General features: G+C 35.5%; 1 protein-coding gene across 2 annotated transcripts in view; it reads left to right on the plus strand.

Annotated features, from left to right (window-relative positions):
• The first annotated feature begins 10992 nt into the window (after positions 1 to 10992).
• LOC135685228 (minichromosome maintenance domain-containing protein 2) overlaps positions 10993 to 19791 on the plus strand; it is a 63478-nt gene continuing 54679 nt past the window's right edge. For both annotated transcript variants that reach the window (XM_089112674.1, XM_089112677.1), the window contains exons 1-2: positions 10993 to 11364; positions 15807 to 15947. The gene's annotated coding sequence lies outside the window, so the exon portion shown is untranslated. The remainder of the gene's footprint in view (positions 11365 to 15806; positions 15948 to 19791) is intronic.

A 19791-nucleotide genomic window follows, 5' to 3' on the forward strand; every position in this document is an offset into this window, starting at 1 on the left:
GAAACCTTCTTTACTCAAAATTATAGAGGCAAACCATTATTACTTTTATTCATTCATTCATTCATTCATTCATTCATTCATTCATTCATTCATTCATTCATTCATTCATTCATTCATTCATTCATTCATCCAGTCATTCATTCATTCATTCATTCATTCATTCATTCATTCATTCATTCATTCATTCATTCATTCATTCATTTATTTATTTATTTATTTATTTGTTTATTGATTTTTTTATTATTTGAGTTCAAATACACTACCTCCGATTAGAGTAGTAATAAGGGAAAAAGCCCACAGTCACTAACAGAAAAAAATTGTTAACTCAGCAAGAATCTTAATGATATATAAGTGTAGCATGTCTTTCAGTTAACACTTCTTAACATTTTTATTTACAATGTAACCTTAAGCGAATTGAAATATATAAAATTTAGATTGATTAAAATCTCAAGAATAAAAAGCTGCAGTCCTTAAGAATTTTATCATTGCTTTCCTTGCAGAGAGTTGTTTTTTTAACGACCCAATGTCGGTAGCTCACGAATTTCAGCAAATATATCAATCCAAAACTTGTATCTGAGTAATGAAAGCCTTATTTGCAAATTCAATACTTTATCTAGGGATCTGGAGTTCTTTGAAGTGTCTCTTATTGTAAGTCGAGTGAGAATATCTCGGTTGGGGTTTGTCCTTTAGGCTTTTAGGGCATTTTTTTCATAATCTGATAGGTCATGACCTTCCTATCCTAACGGAAAATATTTTCTTCTTTTAACCAGGAATCGACCAGCTATTTCTTATTCTTGAATTTCATATTATCGAATACGCCCAATATCGAAGATTTTTGAGGGTATCACCCCGAGAGATTTTCCTTATCAACTCTTCATTTAGTTTCAGGTTTAAATTTTTGTTTTAAGCTGATGCCCTGTGATCATCAATTCAGTTTTTTTCGGATTGGGGATGAGTTTATTCATCCTCGTCCATACAGAGAGATTGGAAATTTCTTGATCTTCATCCTTAACTATTTTCACTACATCACCATGTTGGCAGGGATGAAAACAAGTTGCTAATCTTGGAGGGGCTTTGAAAATTGAAAATTGAAAAAGAAGGTTGAAAATTCCAACTTTAAGTGAGAAATTTTTGATGCAACCAGTAAATCTACTGTACCTACCAAATTGATATTTGTAAATAGCCCGAACACCACAGTCATATTTTCTTTATAATTACCAAAACTTTACTCAATAATTAGCCTAAAGCATAAAAGCCTAAATCTCTAAATTTTGATTAACATGAAACAAACATTTAAACTTTGCTGTAAGAAATAAAGCAACATTCAAGCAAAACCAGTCTTAGATATACGTAATGATTAGTAGTATTCTTTCAGATCACTCGATCAATTTTATCTAAATTGATCAATTGACCAATTGATGCAGATCAATTTTATCTAAAATACATTTTTTCACGATAAAGAAGCACCAAGAATTCGAGCCTTTTATTTTTGTTCTTGATCGAAGAAAACTACTAACAATTTTCAGAGGACCAAACGCCTTTTCGTTTTTTACAATTGAAATGATGATTTGAGAGCATATGCCTGATTCGAAAGATATAACACTCTTCTTTGATCAAATACTTCAACTGCAGCTTTTGCAATATGTTTTTGCTTCACAGCAGTTTTGTCATAGGAATTTATGATAAGGAGTCAAGGACGTTAACAAATAACAGGGGGATTTTAGCATAAACTCGTCTTTTATAAGAAACATTAAGAATTTTTAGTACTGAAAGATTCTTAATTTTTTATTGAATTAACTACTCGTAGTTTCTTAAAAAATTCCCACTCTAATATTTTCTGATCAATACGGATATTATTATTCCAAACTGTAAAGTTTCAAGTTTCTTATCTGGAAATTCACCTGGCCTGTTCATAATTTGATTCAACTACCGTCAGAAAGAAAGCAGACGGGGCAATTGTGCAATTTGGATCCAGTGAAGACGGGATTCACAATAGAAAACGATTAGTAGATGGATCAGCTTCAGCTTGTGAATTTTAATGTTTAGAATTTTTACATTTAAAATAAAAAAACTTCTTAAAATTCAATATTCAAGAGTTTGGTCTTAAGAAAAAATTCTAAGTCAACCGTTAAGTTTTCCAACTGTAACTGGATTTCCCAAACTTTGGGGGGGGGCGTTACGTCCCCCACGCCCCCCTTTTATTAACGTGCCTGCATGTTGGTACGGTCAGCATTAGACTTACTCCATGAGCCTCTGTTTCGCTACGTTCGCATCTGTCGTAGCGTCAGTTAAGTGAGGCAGTAGCGAAACAGAGGCTCATGGAGTGAGTCTAGGTCAACATAAGCGGGGAGACTTTAAGACCCTTGTCTAAGTCGTTCTAGTAAGTGATGAAAAGAAGAGGGCCTAGACAAGAACCTTGGGAACACCACAGGCTACATCTCTGGCTTTTGAATGCTTTCCGTTCAGTGAGCAGAACTGTTTTCTTTTAGATTCAGTTCCAAATAATATTTCTCAACATATAAAAATTCATGAAAATACCAGTTATCTTTGGAAAATTATATATTTCTCAGGTGAATGCCTGTTGAAAGCATCATATCACCATCAATTGCAGTAGGCTCAAGCCATGAGCCGCTGTGGCTTCTCTCATCGTGGCTGTTTAATTACAAGACGCCTAATCTTAGAAAGACAGTCTGTAAGATGTTATGTTTTCTGCTTTTGCTTTGCAGGGATTTACTGAATATTACATAAGAATCTGCTCTCTATTTCAGATAATTGCGCATTTATAGAAACTGTTTGCCGGTCTGTTGTATAGCGATCGGTGATGTTTAGACAAGATAGCTTTTTTGCGAAACCGAGTTTCACGCTTTAGGCGATCATCAGAAGGCACAGTCGTATGTCAATAACATTGCTGAATAGCTTGCAGCTGCAGATGTTGCTGGGCATAGATGCAATTCTTCGCACTGTTGCACTGACTTTTTCTGTTAATTTTCTTGCAAACACAAGTAGCGGAGATGGTTCTTCTTTGCATGGTTGTCACCGTAATTGTAGGAATTACGAAAATAGAGTCAGTTCTTAGATCATTCTCTATGATGAAGACTTTTTGAATGGCAACCATGTCGATTAAAATTATTTTTAAATTTGGGAATCTCTGGGATATTTAGTGTAGGGGTGCTCAGGGAACTTTTTGGGCTTAGAACTTGAGTGAGAATACTTCTTAAGGCAAGATAGTTCCGGAATGTTCTTTTCGGTCCCAAATACACGAGATTATGAAAAGATCGATTTTTGAATGTTTTCAAACTACGCAATTTTTTCAAACTACTCAAGAGTTATGAAATCAAACTACTAGTTTGTAATTACAATCTAGTATATACCTAAAGGACAACTTTGGATTCACGATCAACTCATATCAAACAAAGTATTGACGCCTAATGAATCTGCTTTTTATATCACAAATAAAAACAGCTCAAAATTAACTGCATATAATATGTATGCGTAGCCGGCAGCACTTACATTAATATTAAACTACATATACAGGTAATCTAAATGGCAAGAAAATAAACAACAACTTAACCGGGTGTCTTAGAAGGAACACATCCACATTATTGCTTTTTGAAAACTGTGTTCCATTACAACATCCCTGAAAAATGGTACTGACTATTGGTATGACAATATGGACAAAAAACAGCTAAACTTGGTCATATTTCTGGATTTGAAAAAGGCATTCAATACCATAAATCATACAATACTGATAAAAAGATTAAATGCATTCGGTATGAGGGGAATCTCTGGAGCATGGTCCACATCCTTCTTAAGTAATAGAAAACAATTCTGCTCAGTTAATGGACAATAGTCGGGGCTAGATTGGTAACATGTGGTATACCTCAAGGGTCATGCTTGGGACTACTCCTGTTTATCATCTACCTAAATAACTTTGAAAAGTGCTTAGAATTCTACATTAACATCTAGTAACATTGAAGTTCTACTTACAAATGCCCACAAAGAATTAAGAAACATTTCGGAATGGATGCGGATAAACAAACTAAGCGCAAACAAGAAAAACTGATTATTGGCCATCCACGGAGGAAAAATAAAGTTGAAATCTCAAAACCACTGCACCTTAATGATTCAGAAATGAAGCGAGTCGCGAAGACCAAATCATTAGGGGTTATGGTGGATGAAGGGCTAAACTGGGATGACCAATTCAGCAAAGTGATAGGAAAGATTAATGGCGGTCTAAAGTTGCTAAAAAACTTAAAAATCTTATTTCACAATCTTAGTTTGACCATGTGTACCGTGCACTTGTCGAAATCCATCTGAGATACGCTAATATTATTTGAGGGGGTTGGGGGGGGGGGGGTCTTCCTAAATAGAATTTGAATACACTCCAACGTCTGGAGGACAGAGTACGCTCGATTATTGATAAGGCCAGACTAAAAGACAACTGGTCTAATAACCGGCTGACCGTTGAGCAACTAGGAAAGTTCGATCGATCAGTTATGACATAAAAAATTGTCAGCAGAAAATATCCCGAAAGCCTTTGGGATAAATATCATCACAGGACCCAGCACTCCAACTACAGAACAAGGAATTGCAGGCACCTGCAAATCCCAAGAAATAACCTTGAATTTGTCAAGAAAGGCTTTCACTATTCGGCTCTGAAAGCCTGGAACGATATTCCCATCAATATCAGAGTGCTCCCTACACTTGGTAAATTAAAAAAGCAATTGAAAAGTTATTATACGAGCTGAACACAACATAAAACACGACTCCCTGGAAGAGCAGCTGCTTAAAGATAGATTACTATGCATAACTAAGCTTTAACTGTATATGGATTATATTAATATAGCTATGGAATTCATTTTCTTATTTAGTATTTAGTTGTAAGCTGAAGGGATTTTGTGTATAAAAAGTTGCAAATGAAATGAAAAAGAGTATAAAATGTCAAGACATGGATCGAAAACTCTACGCTAGGAAATATATATACCCATCAGTTGTGGATCGAAGTAGGAGTTCGTTTTCACCTTGGGATTTCATTGGTAACATTGTTAATAGGCAAGCGGCACTGATTGGGTAACCTCAACAGTCATGTGCTCGCGTTTTTTGATTAGCTTATTTCGATCTAAAATGACGATTAAATGAAATTTATTCAGAGTTAATTTCACGAGGGGCTTTTGAGCGTTAACTAAATCGCATGAGATTGTTGTTATTACTATTTCGTTATGTTTTCTTGTGCCACGCTTCCTCGCGTTTTGCTTGTATCTGTTCTACTAGTTTATGGGCAATGCAGGGAGTCTTTCGGCCTCCTGTGAATTTGATTTGTATAACTAGGGTAAGATGTGTGTTTCGTGGCGTTTTCATTCCCTTGGTTAATCTAGGGATATTTAAGGTTTTGGCATAGGGTGGGTCTCATCTTACTTGGTGAAGCCACAACACAACTAGGCTGTTTTATTGTATTTTCCCAGCTTTCCCTGCCTCATTTTGTTTCTTTATGCTAAATGCCTTTTCAGTATTACTTTGCGTGTTGAGTTTCTTTTATGGCATCGTTGAAACGTCTCATACCTTTAGGCATCTTTTATGCTTCTTAGAGTTTTCTGATGCTATTAGCTAGGACTGGTGCATCGGCTGTTAGTGGGGAAAAGAGGCTCTTCCTGCTCATTCTCTCCCAATTATCAATCATATTTGGGGGGTTATTGTGTAACTTCCCTTAGTAATCCCTATATGGTAGGTTGAGCGATTTGCGCCGATGCACCAACAGCCCAACTCGCTCTCGATGATGTGGGAACGTAGCCTCATGACTGACCTTTCTGATGTCTATGGCAGTTTTTCTGAGGGAGCTTTATGGCCTTTATGTTGCATTGGTATTTCATTCCCGAGTAAGTAATTAAACGGGGTATATATATATTTCCTGTGTGAGATATGCCGTCATCTTTTTTTCAGGTACCGAAGAAAAATTTTTGGATTTAATTTTTAACCTAACCCGAGCACTCTTATCTCTACTATACCAAAGCACTCCCCCATCCCCGGGATTAGTTCCTCGTTTTCTGAAACATTCTAAAAAACCGATCATAACAAACTTTCAGCATATTTAAACGTTCATTTTGTGTGGGTAATGGTAAAAACATCCAAATTGGCCTAAATCTAGCTGCGAGGCAAGTTTGTTGTCGTATTCTTGGATTCTGATTGGTTAATAGGGTATGCAAAATTTTGGTCGCTTAGCCAATCAAAGATTTAGAACCTATACTTGTGATGATACACTAACAGTTGCCGCAATTATTATTATTCTTTTTCTCGATCTATTTCAAACACAAGCATAATATTCAAAGGTGAATGGGCCTCAGTCGCCGTGGTACAGACGCTTTTCAATGATGCTTTGACTGATAAAAAAGTGACTCTTTCATTTAATTAAGAGAAAATCAAATCGATCTGATCGATTCATTGTTCACCAAAGAATTTTTGTCCCATTGTGGTTACGTCACATTCGGTCCTTTGTATACTGTTTTCTTCTCGAAATACTGTGTAAGCCATAATTGGTTTAACAAAATTTGATCCAACCATTATCATTAGTATGTAATGATTTTCCAATGATGTTTTTGCTTTTTGTGATGTTCAAATTACCTCTTATAAAAGTAGTGGTTATAACTTCCCGTATTTAATGGTTTGGAGAAAACATCATTTTTACGGATTTGCACTTTGTCATTGGTTAAGTCGCCTTTGTTGTTGGAACCAAATGCTTCCTTTTGCCCAAATTATTACACAACAAATGATCTAGTGTTTAAAAGTTTGCTGAATCAGTTGTCAAAATATGATGCTTTCAAAGGGTCTTTTTTGTGCTAAAAGTTTACGTTTTTGGACCAGACTGATGTAACGGATGTCACCATTTTCTCCATCATTATAGCGTGTTGAATGTTTGTTCTTTTTTAGTTGTTTTTACTCTCACTTTTGTTGCTGTTGTTGTTGCTTTATCACTGTTGTTTGTTGTTGTTGTTTGTTGTTGTTGCTGCTGTCATTGTACTTACTAAAGTTTTATACTTATCATTTCCTTAGTTTGAACTTCTATCTTAGATATACGAAATTTCTTAACATATGCCTAATGACATAGTAAATTACAAATGTAAATTGTTAATCAAAACCAAAGCCTCGGCTTTAGATTTAATTTCTCCGATACATCATAGAATTCGGGTTTGATTTATAAATATTTATTTATCATCTTTATACAACAAGAAGCAAACAAGTACTGTCTTGATATACGACCTTTTAGATGTCTTTAAGTATCAGTGGAACTACATGTGGAACTTTAAAAACTGCAAATCATTCTGAGATAAATGGGATACCTGGACATAAAATTGCCGTTAAGCATTATAGCTCTGTTCGAGCAGTGTTGTGACTTCAGCGGATCCTCCAACTTTGGTCTGTTTATAGCTCTGCAGGTCCTGTTAATTCAACATATTCGTTGTGAGCAAAAGTGCCTAAGCAAGAACCGCAGGGCATTTTACAAATTGAGGGGGCTAAAAAACTTTGGGGGGGGGAGGCTGAACATGCTAAGAACCAAGAACAGGGCGATTTTTGTAAGGTTTTTAAGCTCATGTTCAAAATTATTGGGGGGATGAAGACTCCTTAGCCCCCCTCCCTAACCACAGAGCCCGAGTCTGTATTTTTCTTCTAATTTACGTGCTGATATTAATTAATTCATTTACATTTTTCTACTCAAAACCTAGAAGACTTAACCATGTCAACCATTTTTACGAGTAGATTGAGCATTGAGAAATCTAATAAGTATTTTCTCCTGCTCCTTCAAGTTTGTCCACATCTCAGTTGTCACATTTCTAAATGTTAGCCAATGCAAAGATATGTTCCATATTACATCTCATTTGCTTATAACTTGCTTATAATCATTTTTCATATTTCTCCAGACCGTTTCTCTTTATTATCGTTCAAAGCCGTCAATACGCATTATCCAAATAAACTCCAAACTTATCAGCAGGCCCAGACTAATGAAAGCCTTGAACTGTCTTGAAGATATATTCTGTTTGCCAGGTCATGCAATGGTTTTTTGGCTTATCGTTCCTTCTATCTGCTGCTGACTTATCTCCTAATTCTATGTCTGGGTCATACTCTTGATATACTATAAGGTTTACAGGGAAACGTTTTCAATTAATTGTGAACTTTTGATCAACCGAAGTCTTATCGATTCCAGTTTTGCACATTTGCGAGGGATTTTACTAACCATTTGTTTTTTTGATAACACATTGATTTTTGCTAACCAAAGGCAATTGCTCACGGAAGACCATTGGCGAAACGAGATAAGTCCCAAGCAAGAAACTAATTTTGCTGTACGACTTGCCAATATAGGAAACTGGATATTTGATTTAAGGCTTTCGTTCCAGGTACCACCTAAATAAGTGACTTTGCTAACAATGGCGGCACACGGTAGGAACCGCTGGGTACGTGCCCTTCCCCCAGATTTCATTAGGAACTAGTATTATATTTCGTTTAAATTCCACGAGAAAAAGTTCGAGGAGGGATAATGTTTTGCCAAAGTATTTTTTGTGATGCGATTCTTGCATTTCGAAACTGCTTTTATGTAGCCAAAAGCTGATCACGGGTGTTCCTATGTTGGTAACATTAGCGTCCCCTGTTGGTAAAATGGCGTTTTCATATAGTAAAAATGCTTTTGCTTTGTCCCCCCTCTCCCACAGTCTAGTGGCTGGTGCCACCACTTCTTGGAAAACTTCTTTCAAAGTAAAATGGGTAGCCGGTCAGAAGGATCCACGTCCTCGGTTCCATGACCCTTCAAATAGCGAACTTCTCTAACAACACAATTTCACCCCGTTCTATGGGTTATTACGGCAACTTTATAAAAATATCTTTTAACACTATTACTGTTATCGTTATCTGAACACTAATTAGGTTTTAAAATGTCTTTAGTTAAGTTACAGTTTTTAAATCTAATTAAGTGATAGAATGAGGACCTTAATTTTTAAATAAATCTAAAATTCCCGAGATTATTTGATAGCGTTTATCCAGTGGACCTTTCCCTATAGGCCGATCGTTTCGAAATGGGTTCTGGATGAATTTTGAAGTTGTAGTATTTTGAAGAACGAGCTTATAAACTCTTCAAAACTGTTTATTGCTTTCAGTGCTTGGTTTGACTAGCACATACACGCTTTAAGATAAATTAGATTTGAATTAACCGCATTACTTTGAATAGGCCCCCTGTCAAATAAGCCTTTTCGCTCAAATCTCCTCCTTTGAACAGCAAGTTTGAATAAGTTCCCACTTTCGAACAAGCCTCAAATTTTGAAAAACAGCAAATTGATTAAATTTTCATCCAGCTTTTTTGTCAGAAATCTTGTTGTCTTGCAAATATTTTCTAGAAGTGCAAGTAGTTTTTTCGTTTGTGAGTCAGTTTGTATTTGCTCGTCCAGATTTGTTTGTTAGGAATAATTTTGATATCAGTCACGTACCAGATATGGGCCACCGTACATTCAAAGACGAAGAAATTTGGAGTAAAGCCCTGGTATTGCGATTATCAATGCAAAACCCCCAGGGCTTGGGTTTAACTCTTGTTTCGAATAAGTACAGTTGATAATGTTATTGATTTTGTCATTAAATGATTGATTGAGAAGTTGGTTTTGTCGAAGGCTAGTATTAGAGAATCGCCATTCCTATCTCTATGCTCGAACCACACCTGGATACAAATTTCAGCTTACTTTCGGTCATTATCGTTTGTACTCTGAAGAGTGTCGATAAATTGTACTTTAGTGTGCTATATTTCAGCTCTTTCGCATCATCTTCGAAATTATTTAATTAACGAAATATTTATCATCCACTAACTATTTTTAACGAAAAATTTATTTTACTAGCTGTTCTAAAAAGACCGACAACTTAAAAATCCATTTTTGGCTCACAAATTATTAGCGATCAAGTTTTGAATTCTCCATTTTAGCTTATAGATTTCTGCACAATGCCTCCTAAAATATGTTTGTTTAATGACAAAGTACATTTGAAAGTTGCTTTATGGGCCCTCATTTAATGTCGTTGATAGTATCGAGCAGCTGCCTAGGGTTAAATAAAATTTCACCAGCTTGCCTCTTAAAGCTGGATCGAAATAACAAGTCCTTTCCGTTTGCACCATAGAAATCATAATAGCATGTAATTTCAGCCATCTAAATTTTTTAAAATATCTAAAAAAGTTCACCCTAAGTTTCTTTCTCTCTTCAAAAACATCCAATCACGATTGAGTAGAAAAAAATCAATTACTGTGAAAGGTTTTAGTTGTCATTGAGAGTCGCCTATTTTAAATAAATCCTTATTGGAAGGTTTTGTTGCGTGTGAGAAGATAGGAAACGCATTTTCATTGAAAGAATATTTCCGTAATTTTAAAAAATGTGAATGAAAATGCTTGCTTGTGTCACAGATGTTTATTCTCTATTTCATTCTGATGCCGAATTATCTACTTTCAATATTATAAAACCTTCTTAAAGTTGAATTATTCTGTAAGATCAATAAAATATTACTATTTAGGACAGATCAAAGTGCTATGATGATTTTTTGCAGTACGTCAGCTCCTTTCAGATTTAGTGTTTTTCATCTATAAAGACGCTATATATGCAGCATATAACAGGAGAGAAGTTGGTGTAGATTTAGTGGCGTAACGCAGCGGTGTGGGGCCCTTAGTGAAAGTCGTGTCCAGTGGTCCCTATACTTAACTAAATTTGGGTCTTAGTACTCAATCTTTGGAGTTTTTCTGAAAAACCCAAAGAAATAACATACAACAAATCTTTTGTGTTCTCTAATGGTGGCACATGAAATCGTCCATGCTCACGGAACCGTTTCTTGTAAATTTTCTTCAGGCTGTTAGATATGGTTTCACAGATATAACAAACCTGTGAAATGAAATAGTTTCTCCTGTCCTTTTCTCGTGTTGCTCCCACGTTTCAGGTCTCAGTTTACAACAGCGCAGCCATTCGGCATTATTTTCCAAGTATTTTCCGCATTTGGCGACTAGGGGGGTAAAATTTCACCCGGAATAATTTTTGCGGTGAAATCCCTTACAAGTTTTCAAACTTCACTTCTCCGTAAAATTCAAAATACAAGCACAAAAAATATGAAGAATTGTATCCGGCCTAAAATTATGGTGATAAAACCACATCTGAGCTTAAAAAGTCGTCTTAAAAAGTTTGGAGAAATTTCCGAAACGAGGCCGTAAGTCAAATTGGTGTATCGGAAGACTAGGCACTAACGTTTAGAACATTTTTCCCGCCAATTACAAAATTATTTTGTTGTCAGCATGAATTGTAGTGAGCTCGAAAAAGGGAAGTGGCCAAATGGGTAGCAGAATTTTGGCATCAGGAGACAGAACCAGTAAGTTTTTATTTGAAAATTTGTTGAAATGACTTCGACGGTTGCATTTGATTAAGATAATTGAGCTCTTGATCCGGCCTAGGCCAAATTGATGTCCAACTAGCCAAGAGCTTAGGCTCACCTCAAAACTCAAAAAAAGTTTCAGCATATCAATCTAATTACATGTTACGTCGTTCTAATAGTTGTTTGGTCACAGTCAGTAATGTAAAGTGGAAGGAAATATGATGCAAAGAAGTTAAGATAAACAACATTAGTTTTACTGAATTAGATGAAAGACACAACACATGGAGAGAACTCAATACAGAGCTCTATCAAAGACATGTGCCCAGATGACGTGATTAAACGATATACGCACATCACAATATTTTTCAGTTTAATACTAACAGTTAGAATAGAATCAGCAAATATTTAATACGAGCTTTAAGAGATAAAGTATTTAAAGCAAAATGAAATAAGATTGGATAAAATAAAAGAAAATGAAAAAGGGTTGCTACCTAGCATTCAAAAATATTAATAAAACCCAAATAAACAGCGATTTTGCATAAAAGTTATTCAGAACTATTTAATCAGCAAATCTCTAAGCATTTTAAAAAATTATCATTTCTAAATCTTTGCATCAGTTCTAAATTTTCTGGAAAATTCCATATCTCTATTGGCTTTGTTAACACCATGGTTCTATCCCAATGGCACATTTTGCAACATTTTTGATTGGTCTGACTAGAAAGCAGTGGCTGACTGGCAAGGAATTTGACGGCAAGGGATACAACTTCATCCCTTTCACTTGCACTCAACCTTCATTCCATTCTTTGCTCTCCTTGTTCTCAGCTTTTTCATCAATGGAATGTATCCTGTGCAGCATGGAATCATGCAATGTTAGAAGTATCCTCTTCTCAGCTCCATATGGTTAGTGTAGCAACATGAAACTCATCCATCAACAATGCAAATACCAAACTTTTAAAATATTGCTATCCATTAATATTGATTTCATGAATTTTCGTTCTAAATTGCATTCTATTTTTAAAAGGCACATTTTGTAGCAGTGTTGCAAAAATGTTGAACTGCAAAAAAAATAAGGGAAAAAATTCTAATTTTCATGAATTTTTCAGAGATAGAAAGTCTAGTCCCTCAATACAAATCCTAAGACTCTTATCTGCATCCGTATTTCATTTTGTATAATTTTGTTTTAAAGGGTCCATACTTTCAAGCTATGGATATTGATATCAAGTATGTTTTTTAACCAGGCACTGGTTTTCATAGGTTTCCAGAAAACAATAGCCACCGGTTTCAATATTGGTGCATAGATATCATACTCCAAACTATCACTTTGAGTGGCAACTGATTTCCTCGATTTTGAGTTCCTCAGATACTTTGGGATAAAAGATGAATTAGGAAACTGTGAGCACTGTTGGAATATTGTGGGGGTTCAAGTCATTATGTAAACAGAAAAACTGTAGTCAGTCAGGGAGAAATGCAGCAATTGTTGCAATGGAGATTTTAGATAAAAAATTCAAGATTTACACAGAAACATAGCTCTTGAAATTTGACTGGTTTTTTGAAACCTGTGCAACTGGTCTAGATTGGATTTTATAGTGAAACCTCACCCACTATCATGCTTTGATATAATTTGTGGTTCTAAGTATTTTTGGTGATTTATTTGCAACAATCCAAAGATCAAGACCAACTATATAAAATATTTTTGTCAACCAAACTTCCTCATTTTTTGCCAAAACCTACCTTCAAAGCTTGTAGGGTTTTGCATCTCTGCTTTGTACCATAATATGTTGAACCTTCCAACGGAAAATGATCTGTAAGGGAAGAGGGCTGTTTATGTATCTTTAAAGCACGACTTTTTCTATTCACTTAATCTTTGCTTATGTATCTGAGTTCCACACTTATTGCCCCTTGATAAGCATTCAGGTATTTTAAATTCTGATTTTTAAAATTGTTGATGCAGAGGGAGAAGAACTTTTGAGGATTTGGCGTGACGTTAATGCATTAAGAAATATTGTCCTTCCAGATAACTTTTAAAGGAAGTGTATTCGAAGAATGATATCTTTAAGAACATTTTTTCGAATTTTCCGATGATTCAGTCTTCAAATATATTCAACATTGCTCAGACAATGACAGCCAGCGGCTATGGGCCAGGGGTCATTTAGGACATCATATCACCCGCTGATCAGTATTACATCAATTTCTGAACAGAGAGAGAAAACGATATAAAACCGGTGCTTAAAGCGGCCGTGAACAGAAGATAGCCTTTAGTTTTCCGTTGCTTTTGACGGAAAAATTAGCTAAACCGCAATTTCAATTCGTTGCGATCGTTTGAATTACCGCCAGTTTGAGATTTAACGAATAAACAGAAAATGTATTGAGTAAGGCGGACAAAAGCTTCCATGATTAGCGCTTGAATTAAGATAGCAGTTGCGATACACCGTTTGGTTTATTGGATAAAGACGCAAGAATATGACCACGAGCGGCTGTAGACAGGTGTCATTTTGAATGAACCTTTGCATGCGAATCTACTAATGACGAATGGAGAGATTAATCCGGCGCGCATTTTTAAAACCTAATAATTCATATTAAGACCAGTAGAGCTTGGTGCCGGATAAACCAGATATCATGGGATTCGGGGTGTCTAAGCAAATGTAATAACAAGCGCAGCAGCGCTAATGTGAAAAGCTAGCCGATATTGTCGTTATCTTCCTATTATGATCACTATACATAGACGATCTATTTGTCATTATGGCAAGGAAACGCTGCAAAGTAAGCGAAAATCACGTCATTGTGTTCCTCTTGTCAACAGTAATACTTTTAGCATCAACTTAGATTAAAATTAGCTTTAATATGCATTGATAGTCGTGAGCCGCTCGTTTGCACTAGTGATGCGAGGATCTCAAGCACAGCTAATAGACTTGCTCAACTGATGAGATGGGTTATAAGCTCTTCAGGTCAAACAGACAAGGTCAGTTTATTAGCCAATCAAATGCACGGCATTAGTTCTGACGCAAAAACAAGGAAATGTAAAGCTAATTGGACATAGCACCAATGTTTGATTTTTATCGACCTGTTTCCCGGTGGGTCATCTCACACAATCAAATGTAAGCACCCGTGTCTGAGGGTCTAGAAAACTTACCCTTATCCCTGGATATGGATTTATATCTGGATATATGATTCCAATTTGATTCCCCTTTTCTTTGAAACCAAAGAAAATTTATACCCTTTTTCCTGAAATCAAGTAGTTGGAATAAGGCCAAACAAAGGAAAATTAGAAGCTATATCAAGATTCCCTTATTATACACCCTTTTTCTATTTTCTATGTCCTTAGATATACGTCAAAATTGAACCTCTTTCTCAGAGATATTGAAGACATATTGCTGACATTTGACAACGAGAGTGGACCCGCGGGGACCTGTTTAAACTAAGTTTCCTCATCTGAACAGATTTTCCCGGCAAAGCGATGAATTGGGTTTTCCTTTCCACATACACAACCCACACTTATTATTCAGAATAGCTTTAAAGTTATCCCGGGAAAAAGACGTCTTTCCGTTTTGAGTTGCAATCCAAACTGAGAGACCGTTGACTTCTTGGTTTCCCTTTTGCCCGTCGAAAGTGCCCTAATCCCTTTCAACATTGGATTTATTCCCTCTGTTTATCTTGAGCACTGGAAATTGCAGCTCTTACTCATAAAAAGTAACTTTAGCATTTGGTATTCAAGCAACGTTTAAAAAACGTTTAGCACAAAAATGAAGAAAAAGAAGATTAAGCAATAAAAATAAGAATCAGAGTACTTATCCGGAGTGTTAGTTTGTTATAAACATAAAAAGGATTTGTGTATATGGGCAGCTACGCAAGTTTAGATTATCGGGACTCTAATTTCATTCTTTATCAAGTAATTTTCAAAGGTAGTACTCGAAATCTATTGAAAAACCAAAAATGGATGTGAAGTTTGCCGTGAGACATTCAATATCGCCTAGTGTATGTTACAGGTAAATTTATTGATACACCAAAAGAAATGATAATTTTTATTTCATACTTCTCAGTAATTATAAACTAAACAGTGAACTAAGATGTTTTAATTGGGAACAATGGTTTACTTATGGACACAGTGTGGACAAGTAAAAACAAAAGGATATCAGATTCGTCAAAGTGTTTTGGCATGGCAGATTTGACATTCTAAATGAAGTAATTACAACCAACAAAACAGGAGAAGTTAGGTAATCAGATAAAAGGCGTCACTGACAAAAATGATAGCCACAATGTCACGTTTACGACGAATGCCATCGTCTGTCATGAGGATCTGTTCAAATTGACTGTTTTTCTATTAAAGAAACCAACCTCACATCGCCAATTAGTATTCATCCTACTTTTTTATTGGCAAAATCTGACAGGAGCCTTCAACTCTATTTGACTACATAGAACTTATTTGTACTTTGTTTCTATAGATTAAAGATGTAACTATTGACAGTTGGAAAGAATTCTTGATTGGAAACGACTTGGGCCAAATTTCCAATACTGTAAACAGTAAATTAGCCTCGAGGAAATGTTCTGGGGACTTCATCAGACCTCTCTATCTCTCTGGAAAGGTAATTAATTGCGAATCCTTTTCTTTTCACATCAAGAGTATGCCTTTTATTCTGTTTTCCAAATGTATCAATGGCTTTAATCATTAATTTATACCAAAAACACGGCACATTGTGCGTTTCAGCCTAATTTGCACATTTGGGCAGTGGTGGATGGTGCTCCGGTGTTTCCATAAACTCGATAAATTGTATTTTCTGAGTGTATAAGATATCTATCATTTGTATAATTTAGCCTATAATTTAAGCATTTTGGTATAATCTAAGCCGTATACTCATAGATGACAGTGGCCAACTTTGCTAAGCAGGGCCCGCGTCACTGATCCAAAACTGGAGGGGCCAGCAATGTCAAGAAAGCTTCCTCTTCCCCCCTGTAGCCTCAAGTGTGGCACTCATTTTGCTGGCGTTGCTTTACTTGTGGGCTTTGATTCAATGTACTCGTTGTATTGTAATCTGAAAATGATGTAAGATAACGTAGATAATAAAATCTAAAGGTTTATCTAAATTATAGCTGCTTTTAGTCTTCTATTTAGCAAAAAAGTGGGGAGGCCATGGCTCCCTGCCCCCCCTGTGGCGCGGGCCTTACTAAGCATTTGTTTTATTTTAAAAGAACTGATAAATTTAGGTTCAGACTGGCTGTTCTTAGTTTTTCCAAAACTTTGATGCTTGATCTGGTTTTTTCGTTCTTAAATGTTTTAGGTTTCATTCGAATAAACTAAAGCACGGGAGAATATTTTTATTGCAGAAAAACATTTGGTGTGTACAACGCATGGATTGGTTCTTTAATCACTCTGGGAAATGAAATATTATTTTAATTATTTGATTTTACATTCCTCGGTTTCAGCTTATTCTCGATTTGTTCTTGACCAAGTTTGTGGTTGATAGTAAAATGTTCCCGTAAAAGGAAACGTGTGCATTCATTGATTTTTTGTAGATTAAACTTTGAGTGTTTGGATCCAGCCAGCCAGTTGATAGGCAGTCGCATGAATCACAGATCCAGAGGCTGTGACCGCCTTACAACAATGTTAAAAAATATATATTCTTTGATATATTCATTGTGTTAATTTGCCAGCTTGATCTTAAAAAAACTTTGTATATTGTCAATCTTTGAGCCTTTATAGCGGGAATTATTAAGCGCTAGTCCACAGATTACTGCGTCATACTACTGATACCCTCTTAATACAGAAGTTTAAGGTATCAGAGATTTTAATATTTGACGATAAAGAAATTTTCGATTATTATTGAAAGGGCTCGTTTGTGCATTATATTTGATAATCCCACTAAAGCCACCAGATATGAAACTCTAGTCATATTTGGACTTTTTGGATTTTCACGTTCTAATAAAGAATCCTTGATTAGTTTTATCCTCATTTCACAATTACTAGATAGGTCCTCAGATTTGATTTTCCTTCAATACTGTTTTGGGCTGTTTCATTAAACATTAGAAATGTTTATAGGAAGGCACCAATGGATGATCTTTCCCACGTTTTGACGCAATACAGCTTGATTTAATTAACGGTTGTGTAAATACTAATAATTTCCCATAACGAAATTTATAGCAGGGCTTCAGGAAGGCGATTAAATTCTCTCGCGTACTTGGACTGACTGACTGACTGACTGACTGTAAAATTTCTTTACAAAATGTCCCAAGCACAATGCGCTGGGGTTTTCACCTGATCTGACTACGTCATTATGTAGGCTAGCTCCCATTCCCCTCTCCAAATGCTGGGCTGCTTCATCAACATAGAACAGCCACTGATCCTTCCTATGACCTTCTCAAGTGAACAAAGTAATCAATTGGACCTCTTTCGTAGTGTGTCCCTTTATTTGGTTGAAAATAAGTTTCTTGAGAGTTTGACCTGTTATTTTCTTCATTATATTTGCCAAAGCAAGTTGGCTGCTTGCTCTATTATCAGCTTGCAAGATTGTTGAATCAACAGTGCTTCTCCTGAATATCCATTGCTCTGCGTTGTAACTCACGAGAAGGTCAAAGACTCGCATGTAGACACATTTTTTTACTCACATTTTTTGACCTAAGATTCGAATATTCACAACCCAAATCTGCCTTCATTGCAATCCAATCTCCCTGCAACATATTCGAGCAACACTTTCAAATACTTGAGTATTTTTCAAAGATTTGCGTTTCCGGCTAATTCGCAGGGGTACACTTGTACACTTAACGACATTTATCATAAAAAACTTTAGAACGAAAAGCAAATAACTGGTAGCAAATAACGTACCGATCTCCACCGAAACAAAGCTCTAAGGATTCTAGGGAAATAGGAGTTACACCAAGTGATTTGATTTGCCCCTCGGTTTAGAACATCAAGTGATCAACAAAAGATTTGAGCATCGAAAGACTTAATGTGTATGGGGGGATAGGACGGGTTTTGCACATCATCCTCTGTTGCTTATTTTGAAAAAATACGAATTTAGAAGAAGCAAAATAAGCACATTCTTCTCTCTGTTAGTCTCAAAACTGCTAGAATTTAGAAGTTAGAAGTTAAATGCTGAAAAAGAGCCAAGATCACATTTTCGGCAAAATTTTTCAGCAATTTTGAAGATCGGTCAATGTTAAAACTTAAAGGAAAACGGTCTTACGTTTACCCTTCCTTTTCCATTCCCTAATATATTTTACTCATAGTTTCGTTCAGTAATAATTTAAGAATATATTTAGGCTCAATTTGTCAACGAAATGAAGATCTAAATTCAACCAAAAATATTCTTGCAAAAATGTTTTTGCTTGTTTTTATTGTCTCATTTATTTGCTTCGCAGTCTTACAGAAATTTTACAGAAAGCTGTTTAAAGTTGCTATGTAGTTCTTATATTTCTCAGTTTCAGTTTAATTTCCTTTTAAAATTCCACTACATACAAAAATCATTTAACAACAATAATTAACAGATATGATATAGGTAACAAGTTTACAAAACATGAAAAACAGAAAATTACTTTAAATAATTGTAGAAAACTGGTACAGCAATCCAACGAAACTATCAGCAATCCAACAAGATGGTTTTTGCTAATAGGTTGATTTTTTATATTTGATAGGAATTACTAATATTTGATAGAGAAAAAAATGTAATTTTAGTTGACAGCCTCGAAGATTGTTGTAAACATTTATAAAAAACTGGTAGACATTTGTTTGGAGGGGGATTTCTTAGGGAGAGGCTCTCTCAGTAGAAAAACAAATCGAGAAGAGAGCACTCCCTATAATCAGGTCATAAGGTGTTATTCAGTCAGAGATTTTTGTTGGATCAATTATCAGAGGTTGAATAATCCAACGAGATGGTTTTACTGACAAGCTGATTTTTTATTTTTGGTAGGAATTACTAATATTTGATAGAGAAAAAAAGGAATTTTAGTTGACAACTTCGGAGATTAATTCTTATAGCATATTGGCTGCATAGCAATTCCAGGTCCACTGGATCCATGGTTATAAAATACCTGATTGTGTCAAAGAAAGTAAGAAGTAAGGTATTTTTTGCTTTCTTTGACTTTCCGAGACCCTGGTAAATTGGTACCTAAGGTAGTCCCAAATGCTGTGTGGTCCTTTGAACCTGCATTGGGAAACCACTTGTTCTCCATTTCGTCACCCAGTAACATGATTTAATAAGTTGTGTTTTAGAACATACATTCAGTTATCCGCGGATATATGAAATGTAACTATATTAGGATATTTTATATGTGCAAATAGATTAACAAGATTTAATATGTCTGGTTTACGTGTACCTGCTAATGCCCATGAAAGTATGAATAAAAACCACAAACAAAGAGAAACTGGCAATTCTTCTATGCTCTGTTCCATAGATTTAGTTTAGTTTTACTTGTTCTGACAAAATTTCCCAGGAA

The sequence above is a fragment of the Rhopilema esculentum genome, chromosome 15 (genome assembly GCF_057945365.1).
Source record: "Rhopilema esculentum isolate cy_ngs chromosome 15, ASM5794536v1, whole genome shotgun sequence".
In the NCBI taxonomy this organism is placed as follows: Eukaryota; Metazoa; Cnidaria; class Scyphozoa; order Rhizostomeae; family Rhizostomatidae; genus Rhopilema; species Rhopilema esculentum.